Here is a 13,595-nt window from a genome sequence, read left to right on the forward strand (position 1 = left end):
AACCAAACCGATGGTCAAACCTAACCATGGGACGAAAATAGGAAAATAAAATAAAATAATTAAAAAAGAGCAGCCGCAACCCTTCTATCTTGAAGACGATGTTGAAACTGGCATTGCCGAAGCATTATAACAGCCTTTCACTTATACTTCATCATTCACCATAGCCCAATCCTCTTTTCTTCTCCTCCTATCTCTCAAACTCCACCCCAGTTTAGAGATAGAGAGAGACGAGCAATGGATATGGCTATTGGTGCCCGCCCCACTTCCAGACCTATTCTCTTATCGTCTACCAACTTCAATTCCGTTAAAAGAAGCTCCACCAATGCCCCTTCTTGGCTCAAAAGGCAATTTTTCGGTGGCCCTTTATCTATTAAGGCGAATTCCAAGATTTTGACAACCCTCTTCGGAATTCTGTTAAATGCTCTGTTTCTGAAGCTGCCACCGGTACTCTTATTACTTTTGATTGTGATCATTACCTCTCGCTTTATTTCCTCGTTTTCCGCTGTTTTCTATTTATTATGTATGTAAGTGTGTGTGTAGTGTGATGATATGCTTGTGTGGTTTAAGGAAATGTTATTTTTGCTTTACTTTTAGGTTGATTGATGCTATGTGGACTGTGGAGTGTGTTTTTCCTGACTTTTTTGTAATACTCCATCCGACCCCTAAAAATAGAAACTTCTTAAACGGGACGAATTTTAATGCAAAATTGGTAGAGTACGAGAGATAGAAATAGAAAGAATTTCTATTTTTAGGGGACGCAGGAGTGTGTGAGGTTTCTAAATACAGTGTTGTTTGTATTCAGAGAAGAAGCTTCAGTTAGTAAGAAGAGAAGGCATTCGAAATATAGCAATTGTTGCTCATGTTGATCATGGGAAGACTACTCTGGTTGATGCTATGTTGAAGCAATCAAAGGTACGTGCTCTTCGAGTCTTGCTAAGGAAAATGTTTAGTGATTTACAGTCAAATGTTGCAAAATATGTATTTATTTGTTTTTCGAGCTTAAGTTATGTATGAGACTCGGGCATGGAGGTATTTGTGAATGGGGAATCATGGAAGTTCGTTCCTTTGCGTTTGTGCAGGTTTTTCGGGATAACCAGTTCATGCAGGAGAGGATAATGGATTCCAACGATCTAGAGCGTGAAAGGGGAATAACGATTCTTAGCAAGAATACATCTATTACATATAAGGATACGAAGATTAATATCATTGATACTCCAGGTCATTCTGACTTTGGAGGTGAAGTGGAGCGTATTCTTAACATGGTGGAAGGAGTTCTTTTAGTGGTACTTTGTTCTTTTCTGCAATATTGGATTACGTTGTCGATTTGTTTATATTGTGTTGATCTTTATTTATTCATCTAAAAATGTGTAGATCATCTTATGTCAATTTAGTCTAGCTGCCTTCGATTTGCTAAACGATCTACAATGTGACATGAAGAAACCAAGTAGGATAATCTCCATTACTCGTTCACCACTTACCCTAACTGCTTTTACAATTTAATGTTTTTATCTCCCACTTGAGCTATTTTTTTTCATTCACTAATAGTCCCACCCTTTTAGCAGGCAGCATTCCCCATGATTTTGTTGTTCCTTTGTCATTCCTTATATTTTTCCATCCATTCCTAAAAGTTGAAGCTTTCTGCACTGAAAATTATACTGCTGAATGTGGTAGTGGCTGCGATTTGTAGGTGGATTCTGTTGAGGGTCCAATGCCGCAGACAAGATTTGTCCTGAAGAAGGCTCTTGAATTTGGCCATTCGGTCATTGTTGTCATCAATAAAATTGACAGGCCCTCTGCTCGTCAGATTTTGTCATAAATTCGACTTTTGAATTGTTTATTGAGCTGAACTAACAGATGAACAGGTAACTGTGCTGTAAATCTTAATAAGTCGATATATCTTGAACTCCTTGTTTAAATCATGTAGTTGCATATTGTGCTTGGAAGTTTTTTAATAGGTGGTTATTATATGATTGGCTGGATATATGTAACATGTTTTAATTTTATTTTAATCATATTTTTACGAGCTGGACTGCATGCCAGGTTTTGAGTTCCTGTTTGTATTAAGATACAAATAACAAAAGTCTTGACTGGAGAAAAATTGATACCGGATTATTGCTTACTGCAATGTTTAGTGGTTTTTTCTTGATGGCAGTGTGATTTCCAAGTTATATATGCAGTGGCCTCAAAGGACAGGCAGGGCTTTCTCCTGAAAACTTATCTGACACCTTGGACCCCTTTTTGAGACCATTGTCCGATGCATACCTGGACCACAAATTGCCAAAGATGGTTCTCTTCAAATGCTTGTAAGCAGTGGTCTACATGTCAATTTCACTTACTCTTTTGCATCATGCATATTTTAATGTTTATGAATTTTTAATTGTCAGGCTACAAATATCGAATATGATGAACATAAAGGGCGCATTGCAATTGGTCGTCTGCATGCTGGGATGTTGGGAAAGGAATGGATGTGCGGGTAAGTTAAAACATTTGTGGTTTCTCTCCAAATCTACTCGACTCGATTGATATATGATTCTGGAGCATTGCAGTACTTTGCTTCAATTATTAAATGAAACCTCATTAGCTTAAATCTTTATTTTGTTCAGATTTGTACCTCTGAAGATCAATGCAGGTTTGGTCGAGTAAGTGAGCTGTTTGTGTATGAAAAGTTCTTCCGAGTTCCTACAGAATTAGTAGAGGCTGGCGACATTTGTGCTGTTTGTGGCATTGATGATATTCAGGTAGGGTAGGTATATCCTCGCTCTGACACGTGATGCATAATTTTTAGTTCTGACAAATATTTTTCACCGAATCAGATTGGAGAGACGATTGCAGACAAAGCCACGGGGAAGCCATTGCCCTCCATTAAGGTCGAAGAACCTACAGTGAGAATGGCTTTCTCAATCAACGTATCACCTTTCGTGGGCCGTGAGGTATATGTCTGAACATTTATAACCGTCATGAGTGAAAACAGTGTTTACTAATGAATCGAAACATCCTTTTTGGTGGACTGTAGGGGAAGTATGTCACCAGTAGAAACCTACGAGATAGGCTATACCGTGAACTTGAGCGGAATTTGGCAATGAAAGTTGAAGACGGTGAAACTTCTGATACATTTATTGTCAGCGGCGTGGTACTCTACATATCACAATTTTAATAGAGAACATGTAAGAATCGAGCCTAAATTACAAGTGTTAGTGTTATACATTTTATATCAGTATATCTATGTGTATATAAATGTGTATAAAATTTCTCCAGGCGTAGAGAAGGATACGAGTTCATGGTGGGTCCGCCCAAGGTTATCAACAAAACAGTGAATGACAAGTTGTTGGAACCGTTTGAGGTAATACCAAGAGCTAAAAAATTAATATATCTATATCTCCTATTACTTGTATTCAAAGAGAAAATTTCCAATGAATGGTTTATGCAGATTGCTATTGTAGAGGTACCAGAAGAATATGTGGGGCCCGTAGTGGAACTTCTTGGTAGACGACGTGGACATATGATCGATATGCAAGGAACTGGGTACTGACCTTTATCCTCAATTTTGTTTTTTTTTTCAAGACGATTTTATTCTATTCCACAACTCAAACCAGTGACTGTGTAATGTATTCTTATTAGGTGGAAGGCACGACCTTCATGAAATATAGATACCAACGAGGGCCTCCTGGCTGAGAAATTCAATTCTCACTGTAACTCGAGGCACAGCAGTTCTGAACACAATATTTGACGAATATGGTTCTTGGGCCGGTGATATCAGTACCCGTGATCTGGGTTCTTGGTAATTTCCAATCCTCACTATCTTTCGTTATCTTCTTACATGAGATTACTTTGTCCCTATTTGAGAAGCATCCCAAAGAAACCACAGTCACTTCACCTCGCCCTTCTTCTTCTTTAAGGTTGCTTTTGAGGATGGAACGAGTACATCCTACGCTCTTGCAAGTTCACAAGACCGAGGCCAGATGTTCATTGGACCCGGAGTTGATGTGTACAAAGGTCAGATAATCGGCATCCATCAGCGCCCAGGCGACTTATCCTTGAACGTGTGCAGAGAAAGCAGCCACAAACATCCGTTCAAATAAAGACCAAACAGGTGAGTCAATTTACCGCATTTCTAGCATTATCTGTCCTGTTTATTCTCTTCCAGTTTTGTTTGTTACGAATGCAATGACACAAGTAGTCATAAACTCCACAATTCGCTCTAAATTCTCGTTTAATGCTCGTAGTGGTTCTGGATTCGCCCATGGAATACAGTCTTGATGACTGCATAGAATACATTCAAGAAGACGAACTCGTTGAAGTAACCCCCTTGAGCATCCGGATGTGCAAGAACCCTAAGATGACGAAGAAATCTCGTTGAAAATGTCACTAGGAACAAGAGCTAGGATTATATGTGTGCCTGCTCTCATCTGCACACGGATGAAGCTGCCATCCTGGTATGTTTACCTTGTCAAGCAACGAACCTTCGCCCTCTGGCTAAGATCGTGATGCTTTTAGGGTTGATATTCGTAATCCGAAACAGGGAAATATTTTTGAACCTTCATAAGGTGGATTGAATACATAGAAATAGCAGAAGAGAGCTATAAATTTTACATGTATAATATTATTGTTTCTGTCTGGTATTGTTTAGGATTATTTGAGGAAATTGACTGCATAAAGAAACAGTTTTATGTGTGAATTCTTGTTTTCATTTTCTTTTTCATTATTGTAAATTGTTTTGGTGGGAAGTGTCAATAATTTTAAGATGGGAGATTCAAGTCAAGAGGAAAAGTTGTAAACATGTTCAAGGTGAAGAAAATTATTGTAAAGCAGAAAATTCTATTCTTCATTCTAGATTATCTATTACCACTATTTTGAGGAAGCTTCTCTTTAACTTTTATTCAAGAAAGAAAAAAAGAAAAAGAAATGATGCGTGTGATATGCCAAAGAAAACTTGTTCCTTCCAAATGGAGTACTTATTTAGTCCAATCTTCCAAAAAGTAAAATTAAATATTTCCCAAAAATGTGTGCGCGAACTGCATATGTATACCACAAATAAATAATTTTAATGATGCTGCTCGCTGTTTAATAGACAAAATAAATTTTGAGGTCAAGTATTTCTTTTTCTGGATTTGCATAGAAATAAAATAAAATATGTACAATAAACCCTACTAACATTTCTTATTGTGATCTTCAACTTATTAGATGAACAGATTTGATTTTAAATATAAAATTCTATTATAATCCTTATAATTAATCAAATGTAAAAAATTAATAGAAAATTATAAATTAATTTCAGTTATAGCAAAACATTATGTCTCTAAATAATTGTCCTTTTTAAAATATTATTTTGACTGTTGATTACATTCGACAACGTGTTGTTTTTTGTTGTTGTAATCGAATTATTAATTAATACTGTATACATTAACCTGTGTAATAAAAAATAATTTGTCTGATTTTAATGAATTAATTAATTAATCCATTTGGTTGGCACTGCTACCCAAGTCATAACCGCAGAATCACACGTTGAACAATGATTATTTAATATTTTATCCAAAGAATAATTCTTCATTACAAAGGAACTATTTATTAGCCGAATGTTTTGTAGAAGTTTCTTTTTGATACGTTTAGGTCGTGCTCGTACTAAAATAATTGATAATGTCCCACAAAATGAACATGTATAACAGTTGTTAAAATTGCTAATTTTGCAATAATAATTAAATGTCATAAGAAGAATTTATTTTATCAGAAGATAGAAGAAAATGACGATGATGTTTTTACATATATACGTACTGGTAGTATTTTTTTAGTGTAAAATAGGCAAAAAATTGCAACTCTTCAAATTGATATATGGAATCTGTACCAATATGTTGATGAAGCTCTTTGGTAAGATGCAACATAGGATTAAAGTCTGAGCATAACTAGACTTATGATGACTAGACTTATGTTAGAAGAGGATCTCAACTCCCTATAATAGAATAGATGATCTAACAACTTATGATGACCCAACAAACTCAGACATAAATCTTTCTAGTGTTTGAAATGATATGTAAATTTGATTTTGTTTAATATATATAGTACTAGTATAATTACTATTATTGTTGCACTGTTTATTGTTTGTTACATGTTTTTTCTTTTATTGTTGATTTTTAGAAAATAAATACTCCTTCCGCTCCAAATTAATTGCCGACTTTTACCATTTTTATCCGTCCCTCATTAATTGTCCACTTTCACTTTTACCATAAATGGTAAGTAGGCTCCACTTCCACTAACTTATTCCGCTCACATTTTATTATAAAACCAATAAATAAAAGTGAGACTCATATTCCACTAATTTTTTAACTCATTTTTCTTTATATTTCTTAAAACTCTTACCGGAACGAAAATGGACAATTAATAGGAGACAAAGGGAGTATAAGTTATTTTAACTAGGTAAATTAAAATCAAAAGTTACTGTTAGAAAATGTAGGACAGTTATCGAAAAATTATTATCGTCCTGTTGCTATAATCTTATCAACAATATTTTCTACGACATGGGCTCTTCATCAAATAAAAATAATTAACAATGAAATTTGAGATTTATCTTTGAAAATATCATGGTTAAATTTGTTTTTGTTATATTTTGAACCCTCGTTAATTAGGAGACAACCGATGAAAATATGGTAATCCTTTTGTTTATTCCCTTCGTCTGCTAGTAATCGACCCAATAAACTAGATCTCAATGGGTTGTTATTGAACTCATAATTTATCAAATTAACTTAAAAAGAAACGGTCAGTTGGTATTTGAATTGTCATTTACTACAACTAAATAATTACTTTAATTATATTTTAAATAATATATAAAATATATAGTTTAGTACTTCGTTTTTTAAAGATAAAAGCTCTTTTCTTTTTAATCTGTTTTTAAAAATAGAAAATTTTCATTTTTAGAAAATGGATCTCACGATATGCTGACACTAATTTCACTACCTTATTTCGTCTCCCTTACTCCTGTTTGGTTGGCGGGAAAGTAAAGTTGGCAAGGAAAATGATTCCTGGGAAAATGAATCCCAGGAATATGATTCATAGTAATTTTATTTTCCTGTGTTTGGAAAATATCAAGATTTTCAAATTTATACTTAATTTAAACACCAAACAAAAAATATACTTATTATTATTTTTATTTATAAAACATAATAATATTGTACAATTTTAATAAATTATTAATTATAAATAATAATAATTATATTATTATATTAATTACTACGATGGATAGTTTAAATATGGATTATTCATCTTAATATATAATAATATAATTATTATTATAGTTACATGGAGTATTATACTCATTTATTATAATAATAAATACAATAATTATTATATTATAATTATAATATTTTACATATAGTATAATTGAATAAATTTTATAAATTAAATGTGCACTATGACTTTATTGATTAAATATTAATTTATAAAATATAATAATTATTATTTATTATATGATTTATATTATATAATTATATTTTAATTATTTAATAAATTATTAATTTATATTATGAATTATTATAAAATATAGTTATAATTATGATAGTTTTAATATAGTAAAATTAAGTATGATTTATAATTTTAATTTATTTTTAAAAATTGTCATTAATAATAATAATAATAATAATAATGATGATGATGATGATGATGATGATGATGATGATGATGATGATGATGATGATGATGATGATGATGATGATGATGATGATGATGATGATGATGATGATGATGATGATGATGATGATGATGATGATGATGATGATGATGATGATGATGATGATGATGATGATGATGATAATAATAATAATAATAATAATAATAATAATAATAATAATAATAATAACTGTATCTATATGCCATTAAATATGTAAGAATCCTAGAACTGGAAAAAAGAATACCTAAGTAAAAGCTAGTGATTCAGTAATTTTAAAGTTGTACTAACTTTCTTTGTTCTCGGATCTGACATCTGCCCTTGTTTCGATTAAAAATCGAAACAAACATAGGAATTTAAAATTTAAGGAATTAGATTACTTTCCTAGACAGAATCCTGGCAATCAAACATGGCCTAAAGTCTTTAACCATTTATTTTCTTCATCTCTCTTATTTTTAGCAAATTTGCATTAAAACTTGTGTCATTTTAAAAGTTTCCATTTAAAAAAACGAAGGTAGCATTCATTTTGAAACAAATTAGAGTTTAATAATTAATTTAATATAATTACCATAGTTCGATAATCAATTATAAAATTAATACTACTACTAATCATGTTTTCCTTTTTTTCATTTAATTGTAAGAAATGTAATCTATCCATCTAGAAGGTTCTATGAAGTAAGAAGTGTGTAAAGTCTTACATTTCATTGAATAATATGATATGATTTCCATATTTATTTTTTATTACTATGATATTTAAGAATTGAAGAAATCGTGACAAGATTTCTAACAGAACCTCTACCGTTCATGTATCACGCGATTCTTGACAAAAGATGACTTTTTATTTCTCATCTAATTGACAAAAGTGCCCCTCCATGGTGCAGCAATCGTTTATTCAAGGGATATTGGCATGTAATATCACGAAACTTTCAAAAAAGTTGGGTTTTTCCCAAGAAGCTTTAAAATTGGCGAATAATATCACAAACTTTATCGCCGGGTTTGTTTTTTCCCACCAATGAAAAATTCCCACAAATAATATTATGATACGAATTTGTTTTCGCAAGTTCTCTATTAACAATTTTGCAGAGAGCTTCAAATTTTTCAATCTTTGAAGATAGTTTTCTTGAAGCCATTTTCTGGTGCTGATCAGTAAAATACTTGTGAATATTTTCATTAGGTAAGGAAAAAACAAACCGGGGGTAAAGTTCGTGATATTATTTGCCGGGTACTAAATTCGTGAAGAAGAAACCTGACTTTTGAAAGTTTAGGTGATATTAGGTGTCAATATCTCTTTATTTAATTACTCGTAAGGAGTCGTTTCATTATGTTTTATATAGATAACAAAGATAATTTTATATTTTGTGGGATAATGAGAAATTAGACATTTTATCAACATAAACAGTTGTAGGCTTGTAGCAATAAAAATACTATAAAATTGATGTTTGGAATTGTTAATCTATGATCACTAGACCAAACTATAAGTTATCCGAACAATTAAAGTTATGGTAATTTCAGCTATTGAATTGATTAATTCGACTCTATTGGTGGGCTTCTAGAAAGTCGCCCAGCTGGCTAACTGTTTAACTAAAAATACTCCTATTTAAATTATGAATTTATTAAGGTCTGATCCATATATTGCCTGTCACATACCTTAAAATAATTATTCGATTAAAGTTTAATTCTTCTTCTATCTTAACTTTTGTGAGAGGTAGTATAATTTTTTTAATTTCTTAATGGTTTCTGTGGGGACTAAATTGCTAAAAATATATACTTACTTTTAGAATATTTTTACTTGGAACCATCGAGATAATTAAGTACTCCTAGATAATTCAAATTTCATCTTAAAATCATGGTGCAATTGGATAATCAAACTGAAAGTAATGAGAATCAAATATTTAAAGTGATCAACATTGCCATTATAGTAGTCATTCTCTAAACTGTTCCTTTTTTTGATTAATTTGTTAATATGATCCCTTTTAGGATAAAACGGTAAGATTTTTCTTTGTAGATTTTAAATTTGTCAAAAGAAAATAATTCCTAATTCAGTTACAAATACAATATACTAGTACGAAATAATAAAATATTGGTAAATCAAATGTCTCTATCCCATGAAATGTGAGGCAAAATTCTGTGTTTCAACATTTTCTTCCATCCCAAACCCCTTCCCCTCCCATAAATCTCCTTGTCCAGCTCCAAAAATCATACTATGAAATTCCATTAATTAACTTTTAACTTTCATCTTGTTTTCTTGAGAAAAAGCTTGCACCTTTATCTGGGTGTTTGTTTCCCTCTGAAATTTTCAGTCTTCAAGAATCCAATATTTGCAGTTTGAGTTTTGAAGCATTTCAAGCATTAACCTTTTCGTTTTACTTCTTAACTTCAAATTCTTGATACGAAAGATTCGATCTTGATCGTCGTAATCTTCAAGAAAGGTGAGAATTTTCAATTATTATAGCTTCTGTGTGTCAAAGATTGAATCTTTATCCCTGATTTCTGTGAAATTCTCAGAATCCTCTTTGGTCTGTGATGGGAAATTGCTGTGCAGTACCAAAAACATCCGATGAGAAGCATACAACAAATCCATTTGCAACAGATTTCGGCGTGCCAAAATCCTATGTGCTGAGCAATCCAACGACAGGGCATGATCTGGAGGAGTTCTACGAGCTCGGGCCGAGCTCGGGCGTGGCGAGTTTGGGGTGACATACATGTGCACTGACAAGGCCACCGGGGAGAGGTTAGCCTGCAAATCCATATCCAGAAGAAGCTGAGGACTAGTGTGGACATTGATGATGTTAGGAGAGAGGTTGAGATCATGAGGAAATTGCCTAAGCATCCCAACATTGTGAGCTTGAAGGATGCCTATGAGGATGATCATGCTGTCCACTTGGTTATGGAGCTCTGTGAGGGCGGTGAGCTCTTCGACCGGATTGTCTCTCGAGGCCATTACACCGAGAGGGCTGCTGCAGCCGTTACTCGAACCATCGTTGAAGTCATTCAGGTCTAATTGCACCTTAGGGATCAAGATTGTAGATTTTTATTGTGAAAATATGATGTTGGTGGTGTTTATTGAGTCTTTGTTTAAGTAGATGTTGCCTTTTATTGGTTGAATTGTGTCATTCCTAATTGTATTCTAATGTTGCAGGTGTGCCATGAGCACGGGTGATGCACCGTGATCTGAAGCCCGAGAACTTTTTGTTCGCAAACATGAAGGAGACAGCAGCACTTAAGGCCATTGATTTCGGACTTTCAGTCTTCTTCAATCCTGGTAAAGAACAAACTGAGTAGTATTTGCATTCCTTCAAGTCCTGTCTTAATCTGTTTTGACACCGTGCAGGGCAAAGATTCAACGAGATTGTGGGAAGTCCGTACTATATGGCCCCAGAGGTGCTAAAGAGAAACTATGGTCCAGAGGTAGATGTGTGGAGTGCTGGTGTCATCCTCTACATCTTATTATGTGGTTTCCGCCTTCTGGGCCGGTTCGTTATCTTGTCCCTTCTCTCGACATACTTTCACGATAGTAACTGTTCTTGGTTCCATTTTGACATGTATTTTGGTAACTAGTTTAGTTTAGTTTGACATAATCCTTATGTTGAACTACAGAAACTGAACAAGGTGTGGCTCAAGCAATCATTCGTTCGAATGTGGAATTCAAACGGATCCTTGGCCTAAGGTCTCTGATAGAGCCAAGGACCTGGTCAAGAAGATGCTCAATCCCGACCCCAAACAACGCCCTACAGCACAGGAAGTTCTAGGTGCACGAGGGTGCGTGCATTGTGCTCATATTCGAGTCATTTTCTGACGAGTGTCGCTGCCAATTGCAGGTCATCCTTGGTTGCAGAACGCGAAAAGTGCTCCTAATGTTTCTCTTGGAGAAACTGTGAGAGCCAGACTGAAACAGTTCTCGACTATGAACAAGCTCAAGAAGAGAGCTTTAAGGGTATTACTTACGTTTCTCAGCTCTGCTCTGTCGCATACGCTAAATTTCTCCCAAATGCACAGGTCATTGCTCAGCACTTGTCTGTGGAGGAAGTGGCCGGGATCAAAGACGGATTCCAGATGATGGACACGAGCAACAGGGGGAAAATCGACATGAATGAGTTGAGGGCCGGTCTGCACAAGCTCGGCCATCATATCCCTGAAACCGACATTCAATTTCTCATGGAAGCTGTGAGTGTGTCTTGTGATAGTTTTCTTCGGGTTAATGGTTTAGATTCTCACGAAACGTGTCTTGTGCAGGGCGATGTGGATAAGGATGGTTTCCTTGACTATGGAGAGTTTGTCGCGATCTCTGTGCACCTGAGGAAGATGGGCAGCCGATGATCATCTGCGCAAAGGGCCCTTTGAGTTCTTTGACAAGAACGAAACTGGCTACATAGAGATCGAGGAACTGAGGGATTCCTCACGGACGAGGCAGAGGTGTTGAGTGAAGAAGTCATCAATGCCATAATCCAAGATGTTGATGCAGATAAGGTCAGTTTATTGAATTGTTATCTTGTTTCACACTAATGTTTTGCCTCGTATAATCTCGTGAGATCGCGTGAAAACTAAGGATGAGTTTGCAGGACGGACGCATAAGTTATGAGGAGTTTGCAGCTATGATGAAGGCGGACGGACTGGAGGAAGGCATCGAGGCAGTATTCACGAGCGGTACAACAGCCTCAGCCAAAAGCTGATGAAGGATGGCTCACTTCAGATGAGTAGCTGAGAATGTTGTTTTGGTTTTTGATGAAATTTTCTTGGTTTTGTTGGTAAAGAGTAGAGATATAGGTTGTGTAAGTGTTGCCACCCTTGCTTTAATTTTTTTGTTTCAAGAAAAAGTGAATGGTTTAATTTTTTCCTTAGTATAGGAGTTGTAAGTATTTTCTGCCAATATATAGGAGTATTCAATGGAGTATTACAGTTTAATTATGTTTTCATTTATAAATATTGTTAAATTAAAGTTGAAACGATGTAAATTGGATTAAAACATATCCGAACTTTAATATTTATCAATTTTATTCCAAAATTTGAAGTTTATCAATTTTATGACCAATCTTTTGAATTAACGTTGAAAACAAATATATTCTTCATTTTAATCAATATAGATTAACATGAAAGTTTATACAGTTACAACCTGGGCCGCTCGGTCCGCTTTGGTTGTAATGAATACTATTACTTAAAAAAATATCCAAATGAATTTATGTTATAGGATTAACATAAAAGTTGACAACATTTAGATGGAGGATGTTTTATACTAGTATATTTAGAATTTGATTTATTTTTTAAAAAATTATCTTTAACTGAGAGTCATTAAAATTTTAAGTTTTAAAATAATTTTTAAGAGAAAGAAAATGACTATGTAGTCCAATTAACGTGAATTACCAGTCCCTTTTGATCATGTAGTGACTAAATTACCCTTGAAACTTTTAAAATGATATGGTATACTTTTTTTTATCAAAAATGATAGTTTACTGAAATAAAAATGGACCACAAAATTTTGTTTGTGTCGTCCAGATTGAATTACATGGTGATAACCATGCATCTACTTATCATTCTAATACACCCCTATATATATTATTTAAATTTAAAAGTTTATTGTATTGTTTAATTAAGTTTATTTTATTGCATAATTAATTATTATTCTCAAATATCATCAATGGAGTATTGGATCAGTTGCCAAATAAAGTAGAAGAACACATAATAAATGCACTTAACGAGTTCCGGTTTAGTCAAGTTCAAATACTATAAACTTTCAATACTAACTATTTAAAATTAGCGGCTATTAGGATAGTTCCATGATTTTGTGTGACATCCCTATATACTACTCTCTCAACCTCCCCGTTAAATACACTTTTTTAGTAGCTGAGCATTTAAGAGCTTATTTGTTAATGTATTTAATTGGTGAAAGCAAAGTGGTGAAGTAGTACGTGGAGAGAGATGAGAGTTGAATATTCAATCAAGAGAGAAA

At 33.8% G+C, this 13,595-nt stretch overlaps 2 pseudogenes; both read left to right on the forward strand.

The window, feature by feature from the left end:
- The first annotated feature begins 186 nt into the window (after positions 1-186).
- On the forward strand, positions 187-4,675 carry LOC125198253 (annotated as a pseudogene).
- A 5,057-nt stretch (positions 4,676-9,732) lies between these two features.
- Positions 9,733-12,553, forward strand: LOC125198250 (annotated as a pseudogene).
- The last annotated feature ends 1,042 nt before the right edge of the window (positions 12,554-13,595 follow it).

This window comes from Salvia hispanica, unplaced genomic scaffold (genome assembly GCF_023119035.1).
Source record: "Salvia hispanica cultivar TCC Black 2014 unplaced genomic scaffold, UniMelb_Shisp_WGS_1.0 HiC_scaffold_132, whole genome shotgun sequence".
Classification (NCBI taxonomy): domain Eukaryota; kingdom Viridiplantae; phylum Streptophyta; class Magnoliopsida; order Lamiales; family Lamiaceae; genus Salvia; species Salvia hispanica.